This window comes from Eschrichtius robustus, chromosome 1 (assembly GCF_028021215.1).
Source record: "Eschrichtius robustus isolate mEscRob2 chromosome 1, mEscRob2.pri, whole genome shotgun sequence".
Lineage (NCBI taxonomy): Eukaryota > Metazoa > Chordata > Mammalia > Artiodactyla > Eschrichtiidae > Eschrichtius > Eschrichtius robustus.
The window spans coordinates 143662629-143681971 of record NC_090824.1 but is presented as its reverse complement, the minus strand read 5'-3'; the positions used below and the strand labels follow the sequence as shown (position 1 = coordinate 143681971).

At 55.6% G+C, this 19343-nt stretch overlaps 7 non-coding genes across 7 annotated transcripts; all 7 read right to left on the bottom strand.

The window, feature by feature from the left end:
* Window positions 1–158: 158 nt before the first annotated feature.
* LOC137776536 (small nucleolar RNA SNORD116) lies at window positions 159–251 on the bottom strand. The gene has a single exon (XR_011076249.1). It is a non-coding gene; the product is annotated as a small nucleolar RNA SNORD116 (small nucleolar RNA).
* A 2633-nt stretch (window positions 252–2884) lies between these two features.
* LOC137754596 (small nucleolar RNA SNORD116) lies at window positions 2885–2977 on the bottom strand. The gene has a single exon (XR_011071896.1). It is a non-coding gene; the product is annotated as a small nucleolar RNA SNORD116 (small nucleolar RNA).
* A 2684-nt stretch (window positions 2978–5661) lies between these two features.
* On the bottom strand, window positions 5662–5754 carry LOC137776529 (small nucleolar RNA SNORD116). Its single transcript, XR_011076245.1, has one exon. It is a non-coding gene; the product is annotated as a small nucleolar RNA SNORD116 (small nucleolar RNA).
* A 2632-nt stretch (window positions 5755–8386) lies between these two features.
* On the bottom strand, window positions 8387–8479 carry LOC137754135 (small nucleolar RNA SNORD116). Its single transcript, XR_011071741.1, has one exon. It is a non-coding gene; the product is annotated as a small nucleolar RNA SNORD116 (small nucleolar RNA).
* Window positions 8480–11163: 2684 nt separating this feature from the next.
* On the bottom strand, window positions 11164–11256 carry LOC137777496 (small nucleolar RNA SNORD116). The gene has a single exon (XR_011076541.1). It is a non-coding gene; the product is annotated as a small nucleolar RNA SNORD116 (small nucleolar RNA).
* Window positions 11257–13888: 2632 nt separating this feature from the next.
* Window positions 13889–13981, bottom strand: LOC137754128 (small nucleolar RNA SNORD116). Its single transcript, XR_011071739.1, has one exon. It is a non-coding gene; the product is annotated as a small nucleolar RNA SNORD116 (small nucleolar RNA).
* Window positions 13982–16665: 2684 nt separating this feature from the next.
* On the bottom strand, window positions 16666–16758 carry LOC137776525 (small nucleolar RNA SNORD116). The gene has a single exon (XR_011076242.1). It is a non-coding gene; the product is annotated as a small nucleolar RNA SNORD116 (small nucleolar RNA).
* Between the last annotated feature and the right edge of the window lie 2585 nt (window positions 16759–19343).

The following is a 19343-nucleotide window of genomic DNA, read 5'->3' as shown; positions in this document are numbered from 1 at the left end:
GGGATACACAGATAAGCCAGCTTATGCGCAGACACGGTCGACACTCAGACAGGAGCCCCTCCACTACTTGAGTCCTTGGTGGTGTTTGCGTGTATGTCGGCAGGGGACACTGGACTTCACTCCTAACAGTCCCCTACACCCGAGAGAGGAAACGTGCTGAACCTCAGTTTCGATAAGGAGACGATAGAGTGTTCTCACCCATTTTGTTCAGAGTTTCCAAGGAATGCATACAAGGGTGTCATCATCGATCCAAGCACATGCTGGGATGGTGCAGAACACAACCGGGCAGTGTGCGGGGCTCTGCAGGGGAGCCATGAGCCTGGGGTGCCCCAAAAGCCTGGAGAATCCACAGCCCTCAGGCCACTCAACAAGACGAACAATCAAGCCACTCTTGCAGCCATTGGGCCCATCTGAGGAAAACCTAATATCTAATGGCACATCTTGCGGTGGTTGAATACCTACCGTCCTGAGTTATCCGCGACCATGCTCGGGAACATGGCCCCGCCTCACTTTTTCCAGTTCTTCTTAGCACCCCCAGTCGTCAGAGCACACGAAGATCTTCTTGTATTTGCCAACGGCGAGGCTTGCCCAGCAACTGCACCTGGGAAGTGGACTTGTTTCCTCAGAGGACATGATCCATACAAACATTTACCTGGGCTTGAGCTCTGAAACTGCTTCCCAAGGACCTCTATCCCTTACCGAGAACTGACTGCATGTCTGATAGTATGACTGCAGGAAGTTAGGCACATAAATTGGCCGGCGTGTGAGAGGCTGTATTTCTGTGTTCACGCGTGTGACTGTGACTGCGCACGCAGTCGCTCTTGTGGGTTTCTCTGTGTACCGCTGACTACGCGTCTTGGTCTCTGTGTGTCCCTGTTGCCCTGTGAAGAGGCGTCCAACAGCAAACGCCATAGTGTATACACAACACAATGTCTAGGCCCACAACTGAAAGGAGAAAGCCCCCTGTCAGCTTCCAGAGGCCGCATGCAAACTGTAACCCCCAGGGGCTGTAGAAATGCTCCACGGGCTCCCTCTCTCCCACAGCCACGCCTTCTGACCAGAGCACAAAGACTGGACGAGACCTGCCTCCCGGCCATGGATGTGACATCTACGTGCAACTCGAGAACCTGCCAGCTACCAGCACATCTGATGTGCACTTGGGGTCACTCCCAGCACTTTCGGAAGCAAGGGAACTCCCATGGGTGAGCCGACACTGACCTACAGCATTCTACTGGCAAGATGCAGCCTGAAACCACTCAAGGGGCTAAAGAACATCGAACAAAGTGCAACTTCTTGCCAACTAGGCCTAATCACTTTCCTTTGACCCGTGGGAATGCCCACCACAGGAAGCAGAGGGCTTCAGCAGCCATGACCCATGTTGGAACCCCACAGCGGAAACTAGGCCACCTTCCCGGCCATGTCTCAGGCAGCTCCCATCCTGCAAGGTTCGCGGCCCTGACCCCTAAGGAACCGCTCAAACGCTCAACAGCCTCGTCCAACGTGCCCTACTCCAGCCAGCAGGGCAACGCGTCCCTACTGGAAGCCACAGACATCTTCCGAACACGGGAACAAGGAACACCAGGGAACACAGACCGCAAGCCTGTCTGCTTTGAAGATGCTGATCCCACCTGATGCATCCTGGAAATTCTCCACTGCCACAGTGACACCACTGAGGAACTCAGAGTGATCAAAGGCGTGGTCCCCGAGGACCACAGACAGACTTGCAACGGAAGACCTCTGCCATGTGAGGGGACTTGGAAGCCTGAAAGGGAAGAGTGGCTGGCCTTGGCAGCGCACCAGGGATGGCAACAGTGCCCCCTTCTCTGCCCCGCCAACGGACTGCTCTGGATAAAGCTCTGGCTATTCGAAAGGCCTGCATGCCACACGGGCCGGCCGCATCATGCCCTCCGGCAGAAACACTATCGCGTTGCACATTCCCAAAAGTGGGAAAAGAGCGACCAAAGGGCTTGTTTGCATAACTCACCTACCCCCAAGAAGGCCGTCACAGATGCCTCAGCATGTCCGTCTTCTCTATGTCCCGCAAGACACCCGTGGGGAGTCACTCCTCTGGAAACGGGATTGCAAATCTTCACAGGTAACCTACCTCACTGCATCCTCATGAACTGCCAAAGCCATCCCCACCATAGGCAGCTGATGCCAGGCCATCACGAACAAGACACATCCTTGGGAAGCCGAGGCCAGCGCCTGCAACCCAATGATGACAGCCCATCCCACGACATCACACAGGACCTGTCCTCATCATACCTTACCTTTCTCTCCAGGGCAGCAGCCACTACGCAGGCTTAAATGCAGCACTCGATCCTCACCCCACTCCACGATGATCCACTTAGCGCCAACAGTGTGCTGGCAGCTTCAGGGGCAGCAGCGAGGCCTAATCCATCAGCCCCCTTCCGCCATCACCAAACTCCATCCCACCCCCGCCCACTGCTCCAGCCCCACCGGGCACTCAAGAACCTCACCGCACCAGACACAACAACAGAGAGGGCCACAGGCCTGGCCTGAGGCTCCAGGCTCCAACCAGGGAACCTTGCTCATTTTGGCTTCCAAAATCAACCACCGAAGCGGCATGCACAAAGCGTGATCCTGGTCAAAACACACTTCTCCAAGTGAAAGCTCACTGGGCCCACACCAGCACAAACTCCGACTCTGAAGACTAGCAGGAGAGCCTGCCCCCTTGCATTCCCTCACGGCCTTTTAGCAGGGACCGCGGATTCATAGATGACCCAGCTTATGGGCAGACACGGTCGACCCTCAGACAGGAGCCCCTCCAATGCTAGAGCCCTTAGTGGTGTTGGCATGCATGTCAGCAGGGGATGTTGGCCCTCACTCCTAACTGTCCCCTACCCCCGAGAGGAAACGTGCTGGACCTCAGTTGCGATGAGGAGACCGTAGAGCTTTCTCAATCATTTTGTTCAGATTTTCCAAGGAATGCATACAAGGGTGTCATCATCGATCCAAGCACATGCTGGGACGCTGCAGAACACAAACGGGCAGGCCGTGGGGCTCTGCAGAGGAGCCCTGAGCCAGAAGTACTCCAACAGCCTGGGGAATCCACAGTCCTCAGGCCACTCAGCAAGACCAACAATCAATCCACTCTTGCAGCCATTGGACCCATCTGAGCAAAACCTAATATCCAATGGCACATCTTAGTATGCGTGAATGCTACTTTCCTGAGTTATCCCCAGCCACGCTCAGCAACGTGCGCCTGCTCCACTTTTTCCAGTTCCCCTTAGCACATCCAGTCATCAGACAACACGAAGGTCTTCTTGTTTTTGCCGACGGCCAGCCTTACCCTGCAACTGCACCTGAGAAGTGGACAGAAATCATGCGGCTTCTGAATTGCACCACAGTCCTCAGAGAACGATTCTTGTGAAAACTTACCTGCGTGTGAGCCCGGAACCTGCTTCCCAAGTACCACTATTCCTTACCGAAAACGGATTGCGTGTCTCACAGCACGACTGGAGGAAGTTAGGCATGTATGTTGGCCGGTGTGTGAGACGCTGTATGTGTGTACTCACGCGTGTGGGCGTGTGTGACTGTGACTGCGCACGAAGATGCACTCGTGGGTTCCGGTGTGTGCCGCTGAATACGCGTCTTGGTCTCTGGGTGTCCCTGTGGCCCTCTGCAGGCGCCTCCAACAGTAAACGCCATAGTTTAAACACACCATCCTGGATGGACCCCCAACTGAAAGGAGAAAGACCCCTGTCAGCTTCAAGAGGCCACATGCGAACTTTGACCCCCAGGGACTGTTGAAATAGCCCACACACTCCCGCACTCTCACAGCCACGCCTTGTGAGCAAAGCACAAAGACTGGACGAGACCTGCCTCCCGGCCGTGTCTGTCACATCTATGTGGACCTGGAGACCCTGCCACCTACCAGCACATCTGATGTGCCCTTGGGGTCACTCCCAGCACTCCCGGAAGCAAGGGAACCTCCCATGGGCGGGCTGACTGCGACCTGCAGTTGCCTACAGGCAAGATGCAGCCCGGCACTTCTCAAGGGGCTAAGGAACAGCGGACCAAGTGCGTCTTCACACCAACTAGAACAAATCACTTTCCATGACCCCGTGGGAATGTCCACAATGGGAAGTGTTGGGCTTCAGCAACCATGACACAGGTTGGAACACCAGAGCAGAAATTAGGCCACCTCCTCGCCCACGTATCGGCAAGTTCCCAACTGGCAGGGTTGGTGGCCCTGACCACTGAGAAAACGCTCAAACGATACACAGCCTCTTCCTAAGTGCCCTCCTCCTGCAGGCAGGGCGACTCGACCCTATTGGAAGCCACAGACATTATGCGACACGGGGACACTGAACACCAGGGAAGACAGACCGCAAGCCTGTCTGCTTTGATGAGGCCCACACCACCCCATGCATCCTGGCAATTCTCCACTGCTACAGCGACACTACCGAGGAACTCACAGCGATCAAATGCACTGTTCCTGAGGACCACAGACAGACTTTCAACGGAAGACCTCTGCCACACGAGGGGACCTGGAAGCTTGAAAGGGCACAGTGGTTGTCCACGACAGCACACCTGGCTTCGCAATAGTGCCCCCATCACTGCCCCGCCCACGGACTGCTGCAGATCAACCACAGGCTGTTCGAAAGGCCTGCATGCAAAACTGGCTGGCGGTGTCATGCCCCCCCGGGAGAGAAACTTTCGCTTTGCACATTCCCAAACAAGGGAAGAAAGCAGCCAATAGGGATGTTCCATAACTCAACTACCTCCAAGGAGGACGGGACAGACGCCTCACAATGTCAATCTTCTCTACGTCCCGCAAGACACCCTTTGGGTGTCATTCCTCCGGCAATGGGATCACAACTCTACGCAGGTTACCTACCTCACCTCATGCACTTGAACTGCCAAAGCCACACCCTCCATAGGCAGCTGATGCCAGCCCATCACGAACATGACGCATCCTTGGGAAGCCGAGGCCAGCACCTGCAACCCAATTATGACAGCCTATTCCACGACCTCACAAAGGACATGTCCTCATCATCCCTCACCTTCCTGTCCAGGCCATCAGCGACCACGCAGGTTTAAATGCAGCACTCGATCCTCACCCCACTCCACGATGCCCCACTTGGCACCAACACTGTGCTGGGTGTTAAAGTAGAGGAGCAGCCATGGGCAGCAGTGTGGCCTAATCCATCAGCCCCTTCCGCCGAAGCCCAACCCGAGCCCAACCCCGCCCACTTCTCCAGCCTCACTAGGGACTCAAAAACCTCACTGTGCAAAAAGAAAGGACAGGGAGGGCCACAGGCCTGGCCTCAGGCTCGAGCAACCAACCAGGGACGCTTGCTCATTTTGGCTTCCAAAATCAACACAAGAAATGGCATGCACGAAGCGTGATCCTGGCCAAAACACACCTATCCAACTGCAAGCACACTGGGCCTAGACCGGCACACACCCCGACTCTTAAGACCAGCAAGAGAGCCTGCCCCCTTGCATTCCTTCAACCGCCTTTCAGCAGGGACCCGGGATACACAGATAAGCCAGCTTATGCGCAGACACGGTCGACACTCAGACAGGAGCCCCTCCACTACTGGAGTCCTTGGTGGTGTTTGCGTGCATGTCGGCAGGGGACACTGGACTTCACTCCTAACAGTCCCCTACACCCGAGAGAGGAAACGTGCTGAACCTCAGTTTCGATAAGGAGACGATAGAGTGTTCTCACCCATTTTGTTCAGAGTTTCCAAGGAATGCATACAAGGGTGTCATCATCGATCCAAGCACATGCTGGGATGGTGCAGAACACAACCGGGCAGTGTGCGGGGCTCTGCAGGGGAGCCATGAGCCTGGGGTGCCCCAAAAGCCTGGAGAATCCACAGCCCTCAGGCCACTCAACAAGAAGAACAATCAAGCCACTCTTGCAGCCATTGGGCCCATCTGAGGAAAACCTAATATCTAATGGCACATCTTGCGGTGGTTGAATACCTACCGTCCTGAGTTATCCGCGACCATGCTCGGGAACATGGCCCCGCCTCACTTTTTCCAGTTCTTCTTAGCACCTCCAGTCGTCAGAGCACACGAAGATCTTCTTGTATTTGCCAACGACGAGGCTTGCCCAGCAACTGCACCTGGGAAGTGGACTTGTTTCCTCAGAGGACATGATCCATACAAACATTTACCTGGGCTTGAGCTCTGAAACTGCTTCCCAAGGACCTCTATCCCTTACCGAGAACTGACTGCATGTCTGATAGTATGACTGCAGGAAGTTAGGCACATAAATTGGCCGGCGTGTGAGAGGCTGTATTTCTGTGTTCACGCGTGTGACTGTGACTGCGCACGCAGTCGCTCTTGTGGGTTTCTCTGTGTACCGCTGACTACGCGTCTTGGTCTCTGTGTGTCCCTGTTGCCCTGTGAAGAGGCGTCCAACAGCAAACGCCATAGTGTATACACAACACAATGTCTAGGCCCACAACTGAAAGGAGAAAGCCCCCTGTCAGCTTCCAGAGGCCGCATGCAAACTTTAACCCCCAGGGGCTGTAGAAATGCTCCACGGGCTCCCTCTCTCCCACAGCCACGCCTTCTGACCAGAGCACAAAGACTGGACGAGACCTGCCTCCCGGCCGTGGGTGTGAAATCTACGTGCAACTCGAGAACCTGCCAGCTACCAGCACATCTGATGTGCACTTGGGGTCACTCCCAGCATTTTCGGAAGCAAGGGAACTCTCATGGGTGAGCCGACACCGACCTACAGCATTCTACTGGCAAGATGCAGCCTGAAACCACTCAAGGGGCTAAAGAACATCGAACAAAGTGCAACTTCTTGCCAACTAGGCCTAATCACTTTCCTTTGACCCGTGGGAATGCCCACCACAGGAAGCAGAGGGCTTCAGCAGCCATGACCCATGTTGGAACCCCACAGCGGAAACTAGGCCACCTTCCCGGCCATGTCTCAGGCAGCTCCCATCCTGCAAGGTTCGCGGCCCTGACCCCTAAGGAACCGCTCAAACGCTCAACAGCCTCGTCCAACGTGCCCTACTCCAGCCAGCAGGGCGACGCATCCCTACTGGAAGACACAGACATCTTCCGAACACGGGAACAAGGAACACCAGGGAAGACAGACCGCAAGCCTGTCTGCTTTGAAGATGCTGATCCCACCTGATGCATCCTGGAAATTCTCCACTGCCACAGTGACACCACTGAGGAACTCAGAGTGATCAAAGGCGTGGTCCCCGAGGACCACAGACAGACTTGCAACGGAAGACCTCTGCCATGTGAGGGCACTTGGAAGCCTGAAAGGGAAGAGTGGCTGGCCTTGGCAGCGCACCAGGGATGGCAACAGTGCCCCCTTCTCTGCCCCGCCAACGGACTGCTCTGGATAAAGCTCTGGCTATTCGAAAGGCCTGCATGCCACACGGGCCGGCCGCATCATGCCCTCCGGCAGAAACACTATCGCGTTGCACATTCCCAAAAGTGGGAAAAGAGCGACCAAAGGGCTTGTTTGCATAACTCACCTACCCCCAAGAAGGCCGGCACAGATGCCTCAGCATGTCCGTCTTCTCTATGTCCCGCAAGACACCCGTGGGGAGTCACTCCTCTGGAAACGGGATTGCAACTCTTCACAGGTAACCTACCTCACTGCATCTTCATGAACTGCCAAATACATCCCCACCATAGGCAGCTGATGCCAGACCATCACGAACAAGACACATCCTTGGGAAGCCGAGGCCAGCGCCTGCAACCCAATGATGACAGCCCATCCCACGACATCACACAGGACCTGTCCTCATCATACCTTACCTTTCTCTCCAGGGCAGCAGCCACTACACAGGCTTAAATGCAGCACTCGATCCTCACCCCACTCCACGATGATCCACTTAGCGCCAACAGTGTGCTGGCAGCTTCAGGGGCAGCAGCGAGGCCTAATCCATCAGCCCCCTTCCGCCATCACCAAACTCCATCCCACCCCCGCCCACTGCTCCAGCCCCACCGGGCACTCAAGAACCTCACCGCACCAAACACAACAACAGAGAGGGCCACAGGCCTGGCCTGAGGCTCCAGGCTCCAACCAGGGAACCTTGCTCATTTTGGCTTCCAAAATCAACCACCGAAGCGGCATGCACAAAGCGTGATCCTGGTCAAAACACACTTCTCCAAGTGAAAGCTCACTGGGCCCACACCAGCACACACTCCGACTCTGAAGACTAGCAGGAGAGCCTGCCCCCTTGCATTCCCTCACGGCCTTTTAGCAGGGACCGCGGATTCATAGATGACCCAGCTTATGGGCAGACACGGTCGAACCTCAGACAGGAGCCCCTCCAATGCTAGAGCCCTTAGTGGTGTTGGCATGCATGTCAGCAGGGGATGTTGGCCCTCACTCCTAACTGTCCCCTACCCCCGAGAGAAACGTGCTGGACCTCAGTTGCGATGAGGAGACCGTAGAGCTTTCTCACTCATTTTGTTCAGATTTTCCAAGGAATGCATACAAGGGTGTCATCATCGATCCAAGCACATGCTGGGACGCTGCAGAACACAAACGGGCAGGCCGTGGGGCTCTGCAGAGGAGCCATGAGCCAGAAGTACTCCAACTGCCTGGGGAATCCACAGTCCTAAGGCCACTCAGCAAGACCAACAATCAATCCACTCTTGCAGCCATTGGACCCATCTGAGGAAAACCTAATATCCAATGGCACATCTTAGTATGCGTGAATGCTACTGTCCTGAGTTATCCCCAGGCACGCTCAGCAACGTGCGCCTGCTCCACTTTTTCCAGTTCCCCTTAGCACATCCAGTCATCAGACAACACGAAGGTCTTCTTGTTTTTGCCGACGGCCAGCCTTACCCTGCAACTGCACCTGAGAAGTGGACAGAAATCATGCGGCTTCTGAATTGCACCACAGTCCTCAGAGAACGATTCTTGTGAAAACTTACCTGCGTGTGAGCCCGGAACCTGCTTCCCAAGTACCACTATTCCTTACCGAAAACGGATTGCGTGTCTCACAGCACGACTGGAGGAAGTTAGGCATGTATGTTGGCCGGTGTGTGAGACGCTGTATGTGTGTACTCACGCGTGTGGGCGTGTGTGACTGTGACTGCGCACGAAGATGCACTCGTGGGTTCCGGTGTGTGCCGCTGAATACGCGTCTTGGTCTCTGGGTGTCCCTGTGGCCCTCTGCAGGCGCCTCCAACAGTAAACGCCATAGTTTATACACACCATCCTGGATGGACCCCCAACTGAAAGGAGAAAGACCCCTGTCAGCTTCAAGAGGCCACATGCGAACTTTGACCCCCAGGGACTGTTGAAATAGCCCACAGACTCCCGCACTCTCACAGCCACGCCTTGTGAGCAAAGCACAAAGACTGGACGAGACCTGCCTCCCGGCCGTGTCTGTCACATCTATGTGGACCTGGAGACCCTGCCACCTACCAGCACATCTGATGTGCCCTTGGGGTCACTCCCAGCACTCCCGGAAGCAAGGGAACCTCCCATGGGCGGGCTGACTGCGACCTGCAGTTGCCTACAGGCAAGATGCAGCCCGGCACTTCTCAAGGGGCTAAGGAACAGCGGACCAAGTGCGTCTTCACACCAACTAGAACAAATCACTTTCCATGACCCCGTGGGAATGTCCACAATGGGAAGTGTTGGGCTTCAGCAACCATGACACAGGTTGGAACACCAGAGCAGAAATTAGGCCACCTCCCCGCCCACGTATCGGCAAGTTTCCAACTGGCAGAGTTGGTGGCCCTGACCACTGAGAAAACGCTCAAATGATACACAGCCTCTTCCTAAGTGCCCTCCTCCTGCATGCAGGGCGACTCGACCCTATTGGAAGCCACAAACATTATGCGACATGGGGACACTGAACACCAGGGAAGACAGACCGCAAGCCTGTCTGCTTTAATGAGGCCCACACCACCCCATGCATCCTGGCAATTCTCCACTGCTACAGCGACACTACCGAGGAACTCACAGCGATCAAATGCACTGTTCCTGAGGACCACAGACAGACTTTCAACAGAAGACCTCTGCCACACGAGGGGACCTGGAAGCTTGAAAGGGCACAGTGGTTGTCCACGACAGCACACCTGGCTTCGCAACAGTGCCCCCATCTCTGCCCCGCCCACGGACTGCTGCAGATCAACCTCAGGCTGTTCGAAAGGCCTGCATGCAAAACTGGCTGGCGGTGTCATGCCCCCCCGGGAGAGACACTTTCGCTTTGCACATTCCCAAACAAGGGAAGAAAGCAGCCAATAGGGATGTTCCATAACTCAACTACCTCCAAGGAGGACGGGACAGACGCCTCACAATGTCAATTTTCTCTACGTCCCGCAAGACACCCTTTGGGTGTCATTCCTCCGGCAATGGGATCACAACTCTACGCAGGTTACCTACCTCACCTCATGCACTTGAACTGCCAAAGCCACCCCCTCCATAGGCAGCTGATGCCAGCCCATCACGAACATGACGCATCCTTGGGAAGCCGAGGCCAGCACCTGCAACCCAATTATGACAGCCTATTCCACGACCTCACAAAGGACATGTCCTCATCATCCCTCACCTTCCTGTCCAGGCCATCAGCGACCACGCAGGTTTAAATGCAGCACTCGATCCTCACCCCACTCCACGATGCCCCACTTGGCACCAACACTGTGCTGGGTGTTAAAGTAGAGGAGCAGCCATGGGCAGCAGTGTGGCCTAATCCATCAGCCCCTTCCGCCGACGCCCAACCCGAGCCCAACCCCGCCCACTTCTCCAGCCTCACTAGGGACTCAAAAACCTCACTGTGCAAAAAGAAAGGACAGGGAGGGCCACAGGCCTGGCCTCAGGCTCCAGCAACCAACCAGGGACGCTTGCTCATTTTGGCTTCCAAAATCAACACAAGAAATGGCATGCACGAAGCGTGATCCTGGCCAAAACACACCTATCCAACTGCAAGCACACTGGGCCTAGACCGGCACACACCCCGACTCTTAAGACCAGCAAGAGAGCCTGCCCCCTTGCATTCCTTCAACCGCCTTTCAGCAGGGACCCGGGATACACAGATAAGCCAGCTTATGCGCAGACACGGTCGACACTCAGACAGGAGCCCCTCCACTACTGGAGTCCTTGGTGGTGTTTGCGTGCATGTCGGCAGGGGACACTGGACTTCACTCCTAACAGTCCCCTATACCCGAGAGAGGAAACGTGCTGAACCTCAGTTTCGATAAGGAGACGATAGAGTGTTCTCACCCATTTTGTTCAGAGTTTCCAAGGAATGCATACAAGGGTGTCATCCTCGATCCAAGCACATGCTGGGATGGTGCAGAACACAACCGGGCAGTGTGCGGGGCTCTGCAGGGGAGCCATGAGCCTGGGGTGCCCCAAAAGCCTGGAGAATCCACAGCCCTCAGGCCACTCAACAAGACGAACAATCAAGCCACTCTTGCAGCCATTGGGCCCATCTGAGGAAAACCTAATATCTAATGGCACATCTTGCGGTGGTTGAATACCTACCATCCTGAGTTATCTGCGACCATGCTCGGGAACATGGCCCCGCCTCACTTTTTCCAGTTCTTCTTAGCACCTCCAGTCGTCAGAGCACACGAAGATCTTCTTGTATTTGCCAACGGCGAGGCTTGCCCAGCAACTGCACCTGGGAAGTGGACTTGTTTCCTCAGAGGACATGATCCATACAAACATTTACCTGGGCTTGAGCTCTGAAACTGCTTCCCAAGGACCTCTATCCCTTACCGAGAACTGACTGCATGTCTGATAGTATGACTGCAGGAAGTTAGGCACATAAATTGGCCGGCGTGTGAGAGGCTGTATTTCTGTGTTCACGCGTGTGACTGTGACTGCGCACGCAGTCGCTCTTGTGGGTTTCTCTGTGTACCGCTGACTACGCGTCTTGGTCTCTGTGTGTCCCTGTTGCCCTGTGAAGAGGCGTCCAACAGCAAACGCCATAGTGTATACACAACACAATGTCTAGGCCCACAACTGAAAGGAGAAAGCCCCCTGTCAGCTTCCAGAGGCCGCATGCAAACTTTAACCCCCAGGGGCTGTAGAAATGCTCCACGGGCTACCTCTCTCCCACAGCCACGCCTTCTGACCAGAGCACAAAGACTGGACGAGACCTGCCTCCCGGCCGTGGGTGTGACATCTACGTGCAACTCGAGAACCTGCCAGCTACCAGCACATCTGATGTGCACTTGCGGTCACTCCCAGCACTTTCGGAAACAAGGGAACTCCCATGGGTGAGCCGACACCGACCTACAGCATTCTACTGGCAAGATGCAGCCTGAAACCACTCAAGGGGCTAAAGAACATCGAACAAAGTGCAACTTCTTGCCAACTAGGCCTAATCACTTTCCTTTGACCCGTGGGAATGCCCACCACAGGAAGCAGAGGGCTTCAGCAGCCATGACCCATGTTGGAACCCCACAGCGGAAACTAGGCCACCTTCCCGGCCATGTCTCAGGCAGCTCCCATCCTGCAAGGTTCGCGGCCCTGACCCCTAAGGAACCGCTCAAACGCTCAACAGCCTCGTCCAACGTGCCCTACTCCAGCCAGCAGGGCGACACGTCCCTACTGGAAGACACAGACATCTTCCGAACACGGGAACAAGGAACACCAGGGAAGACAGACCGCAAGCCTGTCTGCTTTGAAGATGCTGATCCCACCTGATGCATCCTGGAAATTCTCCACTGCCACAGTGACACCACTGAGGAACTCAGAGTGATCAAAGGCGTGGTCCCCGAGGACCACAGACAGACTTGCAACGGAAGACCTCTGCCATGTGAGGGGACTTGGAAGCCTGAAAGGGAAGAGTGGCTGGCCTTGGCAGCGCACCAGGGATGGCAACAGTGCCCCCTTCTCTGCCCCGCCAACGGACTGCTCTGGATAAAGTTCTGGCTATTCGAAAGGCCTGCATGCCACACGGGCCGGCCGCATCATGCCCTCCGGCAGAAACACTATCGCGTTGCACATTCCCAAAAGTGGGAAAAGAGCGACCAAAGGGCTTGTTTGCATAACTCACCTACCCCCAAGAAGGCCGGCACAGATGCCTCAGCATGTCCGTCTTCTCTATGTCCCGCAAGACACCCGTGGGGAGTCAATCCTCTGGAAACGGGATTGCAACTCTTCACAGGTAAGCTACCTCACTGCATCCTCATGAACTGCCAAAGCCATCCCCACCATAGGCAGCTGATGCCAGACCATCACGAACAAGACACATCCTTGGGAAGCCGAGGCCAGCGCCTGCAACCCAATGATGACAGCCCATCCCACGACATCACACAGGACCTGTCCTCATGATACCTTACCTTTCTCTCCAGGGCAGCAGCCACTACGCAGGCTTAAATGCAGCACTCGATCCTCACCCCACTCCACGATGATCCACTTAGCGCCAACAGTGTGCTGGCAGCTTCAGGGGCAGCAGCGAGGCCTAATCCATCAGCCCCCTTCCGCCATCACCAAACTCCATCCCACCCCCGCCCACTGCTCCAGCCCCACCGGGCACTCAAGAACCTCACCGCACCAAACACAACAACAGAGAGGGCCACAGGCCTGGCCTGAGGCTCCAGGCTCCAACCAGGGAACCTTGCTCATTTTGGCTTCCAAAATCAACCACCGAAGCGGCATGCACAAAGCGTGATCCTGGTCAAAACACACTTCTCCAAGTGAAAGCTCACTGGGCCCACACCAGCACACACTCCGACTCTGAAGACTAGCAGGAGAGCCTGCCCCCTTGCATTCCCTCACGGCCTTTTAGCAGGGACCGCGGATTCATAGATGACCCAGCTTATGGGCAGACACGGTCGACCCTCAGACAGGAGCCCCTCCAATGCTAGAGCCCTTAGTGGTGTTGGCATGCATGTCAGCAGGGGATGTTGGCCCTCACTCCTAACTGTCCCCTACCCCCGAGAGAAACGTGCTGGACCTCAGTTGCGATGAGGAGACCGTAGAGCTTTCTCACTCATTTTGTTCAGATTTTCCAAGGAATGCATACAAGGGTGTCATCATCGATCCAAGCACATGCTGGGATGCTGCAGAACACAAACGGGCAGGCCGTGGGGCTCTGCAGAGGAGCCATGAGCCAGAAGTACTCCAACAGCCTGGGGAATCCACAGTCCTCAGGCCACTCAGCAAGACCAACAATCAATCCACTCTTGCAGCCATTGGACCCATCTGAGGAAAACCTAATATCCAATGGCACATCTTGGTATGCGTGAATGCTACTGTCCTGAGTTATCCCCAGCCACGCTCAGCAACGTGCGCCTGCTCCACTTTTTCCAGTTCCCCTTAGCACATCCAGTCATCAGACAACACGAAGGTCTTCTTGTTTTTGCCGACGGCCAGCCTTACCCTGCAACTGCACCTGAGAAGTCGACAGAAATCATGCGGCTTCTGAATTGCACCACAGTCCTCAGAGAACGATTCTTGTGAAAACTTACCTGCGTGTGAGCCCGGAACCTGCTTCCCAAGTACCACTATTCCTTACCGAAAATGGATTGCGTGTCTCACAGCACGACTGGAGGAAGTTAGGCATGTATGTTGGCCGGTGTGTGAGACGCTGTATGTGTGTACTCACGCGTGTGGGCGTGTGTGACTGTGACTACGCACGAAGATGCACTCGTGGGTTCCGGTGTGTGCCGCTGAATACGCGTCTTGGTCTCTGGGTGTCCCTGTGGCCCTCTGCAGGCGCCTCCAACACTAAACGCCATAGTTTATACACACCATCCTGGATGGACCCCCAACTGAAAGGAGAAAGACCCCTGTCAGCTTCAAGAGGCCACATGCGAACTTTGACCCCCAGGGACTGTTGAAATAGCCCACTGACTCCCGCACTCTCACAGCCACGCCTTGTGAGCAAAGCACAAAGACTGGACGAGACCTGCCTCCCGGCCGTGGCTGTCACATCTATGTGGACCTGGAGACCCTGCCACCTACCAGCACATCTGATGTGCCCTTGGGGTCACTCGCAGCACTCCCGGAAGCAAGGGAACCTCCCATGGGCGGGCTGACTGCGACCTGCAGTTGCCTACAGGCAAGATGCAGCCCGGCACTTCTCAAGGGGCTAAGGAACAGCGGACCAAGTGCGTCTTCACACCAACTAGAACAAATCACTTTCCATGACCCCGTGGGAATGTCCACAATGGGAAGTGTTGGGCTTCAGCAACCATGACACAGGTTGGAACACCAGAGCAGAAATTAGGCCACCTCCCCGCCCACGTATCGGCAAGTTTCCAACTGGCAGGGTTGGTGGCCCTGACCACTGAGAAAACGCTCAAACGATACACAGCCTCTTCCTAAGTGCCCTCCTCCTGCATGCAGGGCGACTCGACCCTATTGGAAGCCACAGACATTATGCGACACGGGGACACTGAACACCAGGGAAGACAGACCGCTAGCCTGTCTGCTTTGATGAGGCCCACACCACCCCATGCATCCTGGCAATTCTCCACTGCTACAGCGACACTACCGAGGAACTCACAGCGATCAAATGCACTGTTCCTGAGGACCACAGACAGACTTTCAACGGAAGACCTCTGCCACACGAGGGGACCTGGAAGCTTGAAAGGGCACAGTGGTTGTCCACGACAGCACACCTGGCTTCGCAACAGTGCCCCCATCTCTGCCCCGCCCACGGACTGCTGCAGATCAACCTCAGGCTGTTCGAAAGGCCTGCATGCAAAACTGGCTGGCGGTGTCATGCCCCCCCGGGAGAGACACTTTCGCTTTGCACATTCCCAAACAAGGGAAGAAAGCAGCCAATAGGGATGTTCCATAACTCAACTACCTCCAAGGAGGACGGGACAGACGCCTCACAATGTCAATCTTCTCTACGTCCCGCAAGACACCCTTTGGGTGTCATTCCTCCGGCAATGGGATCACAACTCTACACAGGTTACCTACCTCACCTCATGCACTTGAACTGCCAAAGCCACCCCCTCCATAGGCAGCTGATGCCAGCCCATCACGAACATGACGCATCCTTGGGAAGCCGAGGCCAGCACCTGCAACCCAATTATGACAGCCTATTCCACGACCTCACAAAGGACATGTCCTCATCATCCCTCACCTTCCTGTCCAGTCCATCAGCGACCACGCAGGTTTAAATGCAGCACTCGATCCTCACCCCACTCCACGATGCCCCACTTGGCACCAACACTGTGCTGGGTGTTAAAGTAGAGGAGCAGCCATGGGCAGCAGTGTGGCCTAATCCATCAGCCCCTTCCGCCGACGCCCAACCCGAGCCCAACCCCGCCCACTTCTCCAGCCTCACTAGGGACTCAAAAACCTCACTGTGCAAAAAGAAAGGACAGGGAGGGCCACAGGCCTGGCCTCAGGCTCCAGCAACCAACCAGGGACGCTTGCTCATTTTGGCTTCCAAAATCAACACAAGAAATGGCATGCACGAAGCGTGATCCTGGCCAAAACACACCTATCCAACTGCAAGCACACTGGGCCTAGACCGGCACACACCCCGACTCTTAAGACCAGCAAGAGAGCCTGCCCCCTTGCATTCCTTCAACTGCCTTTCAGCAGGGACCCGGGATACACAGATAAGCCAGCTTATGCGCACACACGGTCGACACTCAGACAGGAGCCCCTCCACTACTGGAGTCCTTGGTGGTGTTTGCGTGCATGTCGGCAGGGGACACTGGACTTCACTCCTAACAGTCCCCTACACCCGAGAGAGGAAACGTGCTGAACCTCAGTTTCGATAAGGAGACGATAGAGTGTTCTCACCCATTTTGTTCAGAGTTTCCAAGGAATGCATACAAGGGTGTCATCATCGATCCAAGCACATGCTGGGATGGTGCAGAACACAACCGGGCAGTGTGCGGGGCTCTGCAGGGGAGCCATGAGCCTGGGGTGCCCCAAAAGCCTGGAGAATCCACAGGCCTCAGGCCACTCAACAAGACGAACAATCAAGCCACTCGTGCAGCCATTGGGCCCATCTGAGGAAAACCTAATATCTAATGGCACATCTTGCGGTGGTTGAATACCTACCGTCCTGAGTTATCCGCGACCATGCTCGGGAACATGGCCCCGCCTCACTTTTTCCAGTTCTTCTTAGCACCTCCAGTCGTCAGAGCACACGAAGATCTTCTTGTATTTGCCAACGGCGAGGCTTGCCCAGCAACTGCACCTGGGAAGTGGACTTGTTTCCTCAGAGGACATGATCCATACAAACATTTACCTGGGCTTGAGCTCTGAAACTGCTTCCCAAGGACCTCTATCCCTTACCGAGAACTGACTGCATGTCTGATAGTATGACTGCAGGAAGTTAGGCACATAAATTGGCCGGCGTGTGAGAGGCTGTATTTCTGTGTTCACGCGTGTGACTGTGACTGCGCACGCAGTCGCTCTTGTGGGTTTCTCTGTGTACCGCTGACTACGCGTCTTGGTCTCTGTGTGTCCCTGTTGCCCTGTGAAGAGGCGTCCAACAGCAAACGCCATAGTGTATACACAACACAATGTCTAGGCCCACAACTGAAAGGAGAAAGCCCCCTGTCAGCTTCCAGAGGCCGCATGCAAACTTTAACCCCCAGGGGCTGTAGAAATGCTCCACGGGCTCCCTCTCTCCCACAGCCACGCCTTCTGACCAGAGCACAAAGACTGGACGAGACCTGCCTCCCGGCCGTGGGTGTGACATCTACGTGCAACTCGAGAACCTGCCAGCTACCAGCACATCTGATGTGCACTTGGGGTCACTCCCAGCACTTTCGGAAGCAAGGGAACTCCCATGGGTGAGGCGACACCGACCTACAGCATTCTACTGGCAAGATGCAGCCTGAAACCACTCAAGGGGCTAAAGAACATCGAACAAAGTGCAACTTCTTGCCAACTAGGCCTAATCACTTTCCTTTGACCCGTGGGAATGCCCACCACAGGAAGCAGAGGGCTTCAGCAGCCATGACCCATGTTGGAACCCCACAGCGGAAACTAGGCCACCTTCCCGGCCATGTCTCAGGCAGCTCCCATCCTGCAAGGTTCGCGGCCCTGACCCCTAAGGAACCGCTCAAACGCTCAACAGCCTCGTCCAACGTGCCCTACTCCAGCCAGCAGGGCGACGCGTCCCTACTGGAAGACACAGACATCTTCCGAACACGGGAACAAGGAACACCAGGGAAGACAGACCGCAAGCCTGTCTGCTTTGAAGATGCTGATCCCACCTGATGCATCCTGGAAATTCTTCACTGCCACAGTGACACCACTGAGGAACTCAGAGTGATCAAAGGCGTGGTCCCCGAGGACCACAGACAGACTTGCAACGGAAGACCTCTGCCATGTGAGGGCACTTGGAAGCCTGAAAGGGAAGAGTGGCTGGCCTTGGCAGCGCACCAGGGATGGCAACAGTGCCCCCTTCTCTGCCCCGCCAACGGACTGCTCTGGATAAAGCTCTGGCTATTCGAAAGGCCTGCATGCCACACGGGCCGGCCGCATCATGCCCTCCGGCAGAAACACTATCGCGTTGCACATTCCCAAAAGTGGGAAAAGAGCGACCAAAGGGCTTGTTTGCATAACTCACCTACCCCCAAGAAGGCCGGCACAGATGCCTCAGCATGTCCGTCTTCTCTATGTCCCGCAAGACACCCGTGGGGAGTCACTCCTCTGGAAACGGGATTGCAAATCTTCACAGGTAACCTACCTCACTGCATCCTCATGAACTGCCAAAGCCATCCCCACCATAGGCAGCTGATGCCAGGCCATCACGAACAAGACACATCCTTGGGAAGCCGAGGCCAGCGCCTGCAACCCAATGATGACAGCCCATCCCACGACATCACACAGGACCTGTCCTCATCATACCTTACCTTTCTCTCCAGGGCAGCAGCCACTACGCAGGCTTAAATGCAGCACTCGATCCTCACCCCACTCCACGATGATCCACTTAGCGCCAACAGTGTGCTGGCAGCTTCAGGGGCAGCAGCGAGGCCTAATCCATCAGCCCCCTTCCGCCATCACCAAACTCCATCCCACGCCCGCCCACTGCTCCAGCCCCACCGGGCACTCAAGAACCTCACCGCACCAAACACAACAACAGAGAGGGCCACAGGCCTGGCCTGAGGCTCCAGGCTCCAACCAGGGAACCTTGCTCATTTTGGCTTCCAAAATCAACCACCGAAGCGGCATGCACAAAGCGTGATCCTGGTCAAAACACACTTCTCCAAGTGAAAGCTCACTGAGCCCACACCAGCACACACTCCGACTCTGAAGACTAGCAGGAGAGCCTGCCCCCTTGCATTCCCTCACGGCCTTTTAGCAGGGACCGCGGATTCATAGATGACCCAGCTTATGGGCAGACACGGTCGACCCTCAGACAGGAGCCCCTCCAATGCTAGAGCCCTTAGTGGTGTTGGCATGCATGTCAGCAGGGGAT